The sequence below is a fragment of the Dioscorea cayenensis genome, chromosome 13 (assembly GCF_009730915.1).
Source record: "Dioscorea cayenensis subsp. rotundata cultivar TDr96_F1 chromosome 13, TDr96_F1_v2_PseudoChromosome.rev07_lg8_w22 25.fasta, whole genome shotgun sequence".
In the NCBI taxonomy this organism is placed as follows: Eukaryota; Viridiplantae; Streptophyta; class Magnoliopsida; order Dioscoreales; family Dioscoreaceae; genus Dioscorea; species Dioscorea cayenensis.
The window spans coordinates 7,652,842-7,664,522 of record NC_052483.1 but is presented as its reverse complement, the minus strand read 5'-3'; the positions used below and the strand labels follow the sequence as shown (position 1 = coordinate 7,664,522).

General features: G+C 31.2%; 1 pseudogene; it reads left to right on the top strand.

The window, feature by feature from the left end:
- The first annotated feature begins 1,765 nt into the window (after nucleotides 1-1,765).
- Nucleotides 1,766-7,684, top strand: LOC120274523 (annotated as a pseudogene).
- Nucleotides 7,685-11,681: the final 3,997 nt, after the last annotated feature.

Genomic DNA, 11,681 nt, shown 5'->3' with positions numbered 1-11,681 from the left:
CTGGGGTATCACATCCTTCAACAATGTGATACTATTAGTGCCAATAATGTCTTTATTCATTAGAATTGATCTAAAAATAAATAAATAAATAAAATAGCGAGTTGTAAAGGAAAAAAAAAGAAAAAAAATCCTTTTTTCTTACCTTTGCAGGGAATCTCAGAAGTAAACTTTGGTCTCTGAAACAAATGTGTCACACTCAGGAGAATCCATAGTGCGTGATTTATCCGTCACATTTTGTTGAATTGCACAATTTGAGGATAAACTTTGACACCACCTCCCCCTCCACATGACTTGTTTAATGAATGCCGGACTGATTTTGATACCTTCACTTGTATGGTATGGTGACTATTATAATTATGTAACAGGAAAGGCTGGCCTTAACTACGAGGGGAACATCAATTTGAGGATAATTAAGATTGAAGTATGATTTTTAAAGGTGTATATTTATATCATTTATCTTTAATATAAAAATATATAGAAACCCCAACCCAAAAAATCACTTGTGTTTTTCAAGGATACTATTCCCTTGTCAGGTCACTTCAGCACACACACCTCCCCTACCCCTAGGGATGGCAACGGGTAAGGTATGGGTAGGGTATGCCAAAACCCTTATCCGTACCCGTAACCCCTACCCCATACCCGTACCCATACCCGTACCCTTCAGGGTAAAAAAAATCATACCCTTATCCTTACCCGCAGGGTACGGGTATACCCGCAGGGTACCCGCTTACCAGTTGTTCAAATTATCGAATTAAATTTAAATAATAATAAAAATAAATTAATTATACATTATATTACAATCTTTAAACACATGTCCATAAATTCAAAATTACAAGTTGATATATATTTGTTTATCTTAAATTATATAATCACATAAAAATAAACGTCTATTTAGGACTCAATGGTAACTCTACCTTTTGTTTTGTTCATGTTTAACCATCTTGGTTTTTGTTTAAAATTTTTTCATATATCTACTATTTATATTTTATATAGCTTCAAATTTTATAAATATCTAGTAAGATTTTGAATATAAAAAACATTATAAGTATTTCTCATAAGTTATATCCAATTGATTTTTTATAAGTAACTTATTTTTCAAGATGTTCTTATAATTTACAGAATAAATTATTATAACATTATTTTTTATATTTGTTTATTTTTTAATTTAATTTTGAATCTTAATATATATCTAAAATTCAATTTTGATAATATTATCAAATATAAATATAGAAATTAAATAAAATTTAAAAATAATATATTAAGAGAAAATTTGAAGTTTTTATTTTTTTAAATTAATCACCATGAAAAATAGATATTGAGTAAATCGTGAGTAAATGTTTAGTTTAATAAAAAAATTATATATATATATATATATATATATATATATATATATATATATATATATATATATATATATACGATAGGGTAAGAGTGCAGATCGGTGAAACCCGCACCTCTTCTGACGTAAAGGTAATGATAAGCAGGCAGGGTAGCGTAATGGTGCCTCTACCCCACCCGCATCCATTCAAAAACCAACAGAATACCCCTTACCCCAACACAGAAATCACTTGTGTTTTTCAAAGGTAGTATTCCCTTGGCAGCTGACTCAGTTGGTTTCGAGGGTACTATTCAACGACACTCACCAGTACTAGGCACCGACAGTACTCAGCCCACTTTTTTTTTAATATTCCATCTTATCCTTCTATATTATGTCTATAAATATGCTCTAATCGCTGCGTGAGATATCCATATCCAACTAGTGAACCTGTGCTACTTATGGCTTGTTCCCATTTCCAGCTTACTTCACTTGGTTTCACTCCTACTGCTCTCTCTCTCTCTCTCTTCTCTTCCAAGGTTCTTGTATATCACACACATGGACTACTCTTCTTTTTCTTCTTCTTCTTCATCATCACCATCATCATCAATAACTCAACGTAGGTCGGCAAATTTCGAGCCAACTATATGGAGTAATGATTATCTTCAATCCTTAAGGGATGACCATTTCATGGTGAGCTTCCTCACCCTAATATCATATATCTTTAGATTAATTCATGTGGCAGTTTATTGTGGTCTTAATTCACTGTCCTGATTAAAAACTCAGCGTTTTTTGTGAGAAATGGATCATTTCATAGTTATTGGAGCATTCATTGCTTGTGTTATCAGTTTGGAGTAGTATGGATTGTTTATCAAAATTCAAAAAATAGGATCATCTTGTATCTTGACATGGCGGAGGTCGGTGCTCACATGAGGGGCAAGTTTAATTAATTATTCAAATTTTTCAGAAAAAAATATTTTCAAATATTAAATCATCTCAGCATGAACTAGTTAGGCCACAATTATAGTGTCAAGCGATTAAAGCATTTTATTTTTATACCGGAGGTTGAGTATTAGTCTCTTTTTCAATGTAAAATTAAAATAGTAAATATTTTGGGGGTGCACGTGGCTTGCCCTCAATATCAATATATGTATATATAAATCCTTAACATTTGTAATATATTTGAAGGCTTGATACATATTAAAGAAAATGGAGTAATAAAAAGAAAAAATTCTAGACATATTATAAAAATGTAGTGATACATGTGTCTTACGTATTTTAGTAAAAATAATCTCAAATCTAATGAACATTAATTATAGAGAGAGGATCAATTTTGAAAAAAAAAAAGTAAAGAGTCACGACAGGAAGCAAAAAAAAAAGAAAACGAAGAAAACATATATATAATATATATGGTAATCCGTCTAGATTTCTCAAATTACAGAGAAATGAACGAATTGTCATATCCAGTACTTAAATTAAGAAAGAAGTCATCTTCTCCTCTTGTTAGGGGCAGGGTTTGAAACATTTAATATTTCATTTTTTTTATTTTATCTATTTTTCTATAGGTTTACCAAAATCTCTTTCTCTCTTTCAAATTTTATTTTTTATGGGTGTAATGTTTGTTTTCTATATTTTTTTGAATAATTAATTAATTAAAATGACATTAGTTTATTTCCCCATTATTTAGATATTAAAATATCATATGCTTTGACCTTTAAATTGTTTTTGATTTTTTTTTTTAGTACAAAAGATTATTGATGCATTTGAAAGTTACTTAGTCCTTTAATTTGATGAAAAATTTTAAAATTTATTATCTTTAAAGAAGTATATATATATCATAACAGCGCATATATTTATAATTTCATATTGATTTTTATATATTTTCTGATTTCATTGTAAGGATAAAATAATAAAAAATAATTAATTTATTATACAAATGATGTTTAACAAAAATATTCCATTGATATTTGCCAAAAATAAAAAATTAGTGTTCCATGATGGGATATATTAAATTTTCATTTAAATTTATTTTTCAGCATATTATTCTTGTTTTTATATACCATTCATTTTCATAATTAACTTAATATCTTCTAATTTAATGGCTTATTAGTTTGAACGTCATTGAAATTAAAATAGCAGTTTATTGCATTTATTTTTTAAATATTAGTTGATCATACTTATAGGTTTCCAAGCACCATGAAGTGATATGTTGATGATTGAGTTTGTTTTGTAATCATGGCTAAAAGTGTTGCAGAAGTTCGTGTTGTTGTAGAGTGTTGTTTTAAATTGATAGATTGGTTTACATAAATTTATTAAATGATATATTTTCTAATATTAACAAATATTTGATAATTTTTATGTAAAAAGTTTTAGTTATTTTTTCGAAATTTTTTGATTTCATTTTATTAAAATCCACTAAGCTTATAATTGGTGATTATTCTAACTATTTTAGTTTTTACATAAAAAAATATTAAATTGGATTGGTTTAAGAATTTATGTAGAGATTATAAATGGGCTCTGAATAGCTACATTTACGTTTGAGAATTTTAAATAGGTTTTGGATTTAATTAGGATTTGTATCTTTTGAGGGTGCCCTTGATATTGACATCCATTGTATTTTTTTATTTTTATTTTATTTTTATTTTTTTTTAAAAATAGATAAAGCACATTTATTAAAAGAAGAAACATGGATACAAATAGTGGCCAGGCTCATCAAAACATCCACCGGGAGTGGGATAAAGAACCAATCCCTTGTATTTTTTTTAGGAACTGTAGTGGTCTTTAAAATGCTCAACATTTGAAGTACTATTCCTTTAATTTTTTAGTAACTCTAGTCAACCGTATGCCCTGATTATCTTCAGTCATTAAAAAACAATCATCACCTAGTGGGCTATTGCAACTTCTTCAACAATCTAATCTCTTTTCTCATATCATATATACAATAAATTTTTTTTTTTTTACTTTCTTTAGGTTTTTTTAATGTGAATTTTTTCATGACACATATTCTACATTTCATGCAGGATGAGAAATTTAAATCAAGGATTGAAAAGTTGAAAGAGTCTATAAAGCATTTGCTTTATGAAACCAAAGACATCATTCATCAACTAAAGCTCATCGACACTCTAAGCCAGCTTGGAGTTGCACATCACTTTGTGAGAGAGATCAAGGATGCTTTTGGAACTATATATAGTGTGATGAACATAAATATTAATATCTTAAAGGATGACTTATTTAGCACCTCGTTGCTATTTAGGCTTCTAAGAGAGCATGGTTTTAAGGTTTCACAAGGTAAGCTGTGTAATATTTCACAATAATCTATATATATATAATATTTTACCATTTATAAATAATTTTCATATAGGCACATCTCGAATCTTAATTCCTTCTGTAGTGGGAGAAAAAGATATTATAACAACTCTTGTTTAATAATAGATATTATAAAAATATTTTTAATGATAAAAACTCTAGATGCACCCTTTAATTCATTATTATTATATCATTTAATATAAATTCTATAGTTAAAAAGATATTGTTTCTTAACCATGTGAAATGCACTTTTAATTTGAAGGGTACGTAAATGTCTTATTAATATCATTTTTAATTCTAATATCTCCTCTTTTCTTATTGATAGGAGTTTTTGATGGATTTAAAGATGAAAATGGTAACTTCCAATTAAGCCCTTTGCTGATGACATAAAAAGGAATGCTTAGCTTGTATGAGGCCTCTTATATGGCCATGGAAGGAGGAGGATGCATTGGAGAAAGCTAGAGTTTTCACAACCAAACACCTTGAGGGTATTATTGAGAAAGATGACATAGATCCCATACTCAAGGAGCATATAGAACATGCTTTGGAGTTGCCAATGCATTGGAGGATGCCAAGGTTGCACACTCATTGGTTCATTGGAATTCATGAAAAGGAAGACAACATGAACCCCGTTTTGTTAGAATTTGCTAAATTAGACTTCAACATACTCCAAAGTACACACAGAAAAGAAATCAAGCAATGTTCACGGTAAGAGTAAATAATGTCAGTATTTCATATGTATCACTTTATTATAAACATTTATTTGAATAAATTATAAAAGAATGATATAATTTAGAGAACTTGTCTAATATAATATATGCACATGATCGATGTTACATGGAGAGATTTTTAGGTTACAAATGTAGGTTATGTAGAAGAGAATTAAAGGATTTTAAAAACAACAATTATATTAGATGAACTCCATTTAACCTACAAACTAAAGAAAATAAGAAAAGTAGCTTACATGTTTGCATATATGTTAAATTAATCGATGAGAGATTATTTGTTACAGGTGGTGGTCCACTCTCAATCTTCTTGATGATGATTTAAGCTTCTCAAGAGACAGATTAGTCGAAAATTACTTATTTGCTATGGGATGGGTATCCAAAGCAAAATTCTCATTTTACCGCGAGACTCTTACCCAAGTCAATTGTCTAATAACAGTAATAGATGACATTTATGACACTTATGGATCTATTCATGAGCTTGAGCTTTTCACTTCTGCTGTTGATAGGTGATTAATTATTGGTCTTATTTGAATAAAAATATCAATAATAAAAAATATTCACTAATCATGTTCTGTGTTTTTTATATTATTTTGCAGATGGGATGTTAATGATATAGATTACCTTCCAAAGTTCATGAAGATTTGTTTTCTAGGACTCTTCAACACAACCAATGATACAGCATATAAGGTCCTCAAAATGAGGAATGTCAATTGCATCCCATATCTAAAGAAATCAGTATGTTCCTAATTTAGTTAGTATTATAATCTTCAATAGCATCATGTTAAGGAAATCAGTATCTAAAGAATGATTATATAATTCCTATTATTAGTTATCTTACTTTAGATTTTGGATGCTATAACATTATGTTATCCCATGGTTTGATTAATTAATTAGCTGTATATTTGCTTATGGTTATCTTATAAAGATTTAAGACTGTGTGGACTTATAGGATAATATTATTTTTGTGTTATTTTAATTATTTACCATGAAGTACGTGGTATTTTATCTATTATTATATTTTGAACTATAATATTATTTAACATAGTTTAATGTGATGACAGTGGTTAGAATTGTGCAAAGCTTATTTGGTGGAGGCAAATTGGGCACATAGTGATTACAAACCAACATTGAAGGAGTACTTGGATAATGGATGGATTTCAATTGGGACTTTTCCTATTTTTTTTTATTCATTTTTTTGCATAAATGAAGCTATATCAAAGGAAGCTTTGGAGATTCTAGAATATTTTCCAATTATAATGCGCCAACCATTTGTGATTGTTCGCCTTTGCAATGATCTTGGAACATCAACAGTAAGTTATAAAAGTAATTCTTCATTATGCATATATATACATATTTTACACAGTATAATAAGAAGAGTGTTACAACATTAAAAAGCTAGCTTTATGTGAAAATTTGAGTGTTTTTTTGATAGGAGTGGCAAATGTTAAATAACATAAAAATATTTTTTCAAAATTCTTGGAATGAAAATTTGGTTGCTAGTAGCATCTATTCGTGGCAAGTAAATGTGTAGGAATATATTATAATATTATTAGTTTTCTGGAGAATGGAGTAGAAAAAAATACCATTTGCATTTATGTACGTAGGCATATCCATTGTTAATAGTGGTATCTTGAAATTTACTTTCATGCTTTAAATTGCTATTTCATTTTTTGCATTGTCATACATGGTAATCTTAGTTTTCATAAGTATATCTGCTAAGTTTCTATAGTGTCTCTTAAGAGCACGCCGTTGTCTTTTAGGGTTTCTATATTGTCATAAATAAAAAAAAAAAGAAAAAAAAAAAGAAAAAAATTAAAGACATAGTTATGTTATACCTATTCAAAGGGATATATAGCGAACTTCTATCTAATTAATTGAGAAACAATAGTCTTTTTATTCTTTTTTTTTCTTCGCAAATAAAGCTTACCCATAAAAATAGGTAGGTTTATTTGACTATATTAATTTTAATTTCATAGGAAGAGGTCAATAGAGGTGATGTCAGCAAATCCATTCAATGTTACATGCATGAGAAAGGTGTTTCGGAGACAATTGCTAGGGAGCACATACAAGACCTTATAAGAGAGACATGGAAGGAACTAAATACAAAGATCTTTACAATGAGTTCACTATTTGATGTATCCTTGAATAATTTGGCAATGAACATTGCACGTACTGGGCATTTCATGTACGACCATGGAGATGGATTTGGTATACCACAACATAAGACGAAGGATAGAGTCATATCACTTTTTATTAAACCCATTCCCTTTGATAAGATGTAACTATAATCTTTTTGTATGCTAATTTTTTTACTATAAAGCATCATTTTACCTAATAATGTATATAATTAAGTGATTGAATTTCGACGAAGAAGTTTATATGTCGGTCAAATACCCTAAATAGTCCCTCTACTTTTCTCACTCTGCCCTTTTAGTCCCTCTACTTGAATTTTGTCTTTTTAGTCCCTCTACTTAAAATTTTGGGTCAATCTGGTCCACACCGAGAACGGCGTTGCCTCCTCCGTTTGTTTGTGTCTGATGTGGAGCTTCTTTGAATATAATATTAATAAAATAATAAAAATATGGATAAAATATTCTTTCTTTTCAATGCCCTTTCTCGGATCCGGATCCCTCTTTCACTTTCATTCAGATCTGAAATAATCTCTTAAATGTTAGGATTTTTTTTTTCGTTCTAACACTGGTTCCCCTCCTCCCTCCAAAGACATTCCCTTCCTCCTAAAATTAGTCTCTTTATCATCCTCTCGACCTCCAGTGTCTTGTTCCATTTGACCTTCTCGGAGATGTGGGTGCGCCAACAGGAACTCCTAACTAACAACACTCATTTGAAATTAAATAACCCTAATCTTTGCAAAGCACCGATAGAGGAACTAATTTCAAAATTTTGTTCCTGATCTGAACACTAAATTGTGTTTGTTTTGAGTTTGTATGAGAATCTTATCTTGATAATCAGTTATTCCTCTAATTGTAACAAAAGTCTAAATTCCAGCAAAAGGTTGGATCTTAATGGCTAAAGCAATGGAGCAACACTAAAATTTGTTGATTTCTTACTTTGTTAATATTGTTTTAAGCTTTTTTCAATCCATCAATAGTCAATTTGAATGTAACACTTTTTTTTTAATGTAATACCTTCCAGGAGCTTTGGAAGAAATTGATTACATCTTGTGTTCAATCCATTTATAGCCTTCAATCAATTTACTGAAATAAAGAAAGCCAACAATTGCAACATTTCACAATCCTGTAATAAACACCAAAAGTTACATCTTCATTGATCATTTAACTTGCATAAACCTGATTAGTAATGCCACATGTTCATCACATCTATCATCTGTCACCCATGTAAACAAAAAAAAAAACCAAACTGGTTTCTGATTACATGATGATACACAATTAACAAAAAGAAACCATGAGATTGTATATCATCAGTTTTGAGGCTCATGCCCCTAGCCTACACAAAACATTTCATTAATTACATCAGTTTGATAGGGAATCCTTGCATTCATATTTAAGGATTTGCATCATTTGGAGCTTCGATTCTGCTTTGTTGTGTTGGAAAGTGAGGGTATTTATTTCTTGCAAATGAGGGTTGTTGATTTGTTTCTTCATTGTGGGAAGATTGTACACTTTTATTCTGTAATTCAACAATCTTCCTTTTCCTTAATTCCTGCCAATCACACCAATGAATGATTTTGTTAACAATAATTTATAAGTGCAATGCTAAAACTAGGTTAAACTCATATATAACTTACCAACAATTCCTCAGTTGAAATGAATGAAGAGTTGTGAGACACCTCCCTGCCAATAATTAAATGTCCAGTGTGAGCACCCTGTAGCCACAATCATGATAACATTTTAGTTTTTGTGAAGAAAATTTCCCCAACCACTTAAATTTACTAAAATAGCATACTTTTATACATAGCCATAAACTTATGACTTTGATCATTACCTTTAAAATCTTCACTGATCCAATAGAGCTAATAGCAGATCTTGCTTTATTCAGTCTATCTCCTTGAGAGGCAGTGGCATTTACTTCTGTTCTTTTAGTATTGTGAACTTCAGACTGTGTAAGAATAGTTAGAACCACATGCAATTAAGTAAAAATGGTGCATGGACCAAAAAAGTTCAATAAATTCAATTCGATATTAAAAGGTTCAATAAATTCAATTCAATGTTACAACCAATTTTACAACATGCAAATAACCAAAAGCTCAAAATTTAGTGTCCAACTTACCCCGAAGTGATCCCTTGATTCAAATGTGGTAGCATGTTTTTTTGGATTTTTTCTGCAAACCAGAGGTACTGGAAAGGCCTGCTGCAGCTGTGCCAACTTCTGAATTATCATATGCAGCCTGAACATTATAAATTAATAATATCATGAGTAGTGTGAGCATATAATATATTTAAATTCATGAACATCATTTAACTTACAATATTAATTCTGAGTGGACAACGAATCTTGTTATGCCCTTGAATGTGACAAATCTTACATCTCATCACCTTACCTTCTCTTGAAAGTTTAGTTTGACTTTTGTTTTTTCCTTCTAGTGGCTCCCTCCTCCTCCTTTTTATAGGTCTTCCTGGCATCCTCTTTGCTATAGGTGCATCCAATGGGCCTTCTCTACTGATAGGCCAAAATTCCCTTCCTCTAATTGGATTGACAGGGTAACTATATGCTTTCAGATAGATGTCCTTTGCATACCATTCAGCAACATACAGGAAAGGATCACTTCCTTCATATATAATTGAAGCTATAGCATGTTGGCATGGGATGCCACTCTTATCCCATTTACCACATGAGCAGCCATGATTGCCTAATAGGACAACATATCCTTCTCTAGCATGTATAACCAGGTTATCCCAGTAAACTTCATGCCTTGCACCTCCATTCCATGCCACTTGCCATTTGCCACTCTTCTTTTTTTTTCCTTCTCTAGTTTCTCAACTATATTGGGCCCAAAATTGCATCTCCACTTCTGTACATATCCTCTCTTCACAACTATTCTACTCATCACATACCTTCTGATGTCTTCTAGCAATGTGATAATTGGCTTATGTCTTTCCTCTACTAGCACTCCATTAAAAGTCTCACACATATTATTGTCTATGACCTCACATTTCACCACATCACCAAAATATGCAAGACACTAACCTTCAATTGGCCAATTTTGAAGCAATTCTTCAGCAGCTGCCTCCCCTCCATTAAGATTCTTCATGCTTTGCAAATGATTCTGCATCTCAGGCACACTTATGGACCTTGCAACATTCCAAAAACTGAGTTGCAATTCTTTCCCTGGATGTTTCTTTCCCCATCTTGCGTATATGTGTCTGTCACACATCCTGTGTTCAATCATGGGTAAATGGTTCTTCACAGCATTTATAAGTCCCTACAATAGAAAATAATGTGTATATGCAAAGCAGTTTCAATTCAATAAAAAAAGATGTTAAACAATGTATATATAATTTTTTGCAAATACCTTCTACATGTCACTGATTATTGCCCAGCCCAAACCATCTTCAATCCTAAGATCAGCCTTCAATTGTTCTATAAACCATCCCCAGCTCTCATTAGTTTCCTTCTCCACAATTGCCCAAGCCACAGGGTACATCTGATTGTTTCCATCCCTTCCCACTGCCACTAACAGCTGACCCTTCATTACTCCTTTCAAAAAAACAACCATCAAGACCTATTAGTCTTCGACATCCAGCAATAAAGCCTTCCCTTATGGATGTCAAGCAGATATACATCTTCTGGAAAACAGGGACTTCACTTGCATTTTGCCTAGTAGACACTATATTCACACTGCTGCCAGGGTTACTATGCTTCAGCTCTAACCCATAATTGTTCAAGACCTTAAAATCTTCTCTGAATTGCATTTCAATTTTTTCAATACCAATGCTTTTGCATTCCTGCACATCTTATTAGTAATAAACACACCCATTTCCTTTCTAACCATTGCCTTTACATGTCTAGGCCTAATTGCAGGCATCCCACTTATCACTTCTCCAAACCACTTCGCAATTGCATGAGCTGACACTCTTTTATTTTTAGTAACTCCTAACATGCATGAGTGATCTGCCACATAATGTTTGACAATGAAGACCTTCCTTCCACTGCACCATGAGCACAATATCAACCATTTGCAACTCTTGCTAGAACACTTGGCCCGCACCCTTAATGCATCATTTTTAATGAAAGTAAACTCAAATCCTTTTCTAGTTGAGAATTCAACTAATTCACCTTTAAATAATTTCAAGCTCTCAAATTGCAGACCAATGAAAAAATCCTTCAGCTCCAGATTAGGATCATAGTAATCC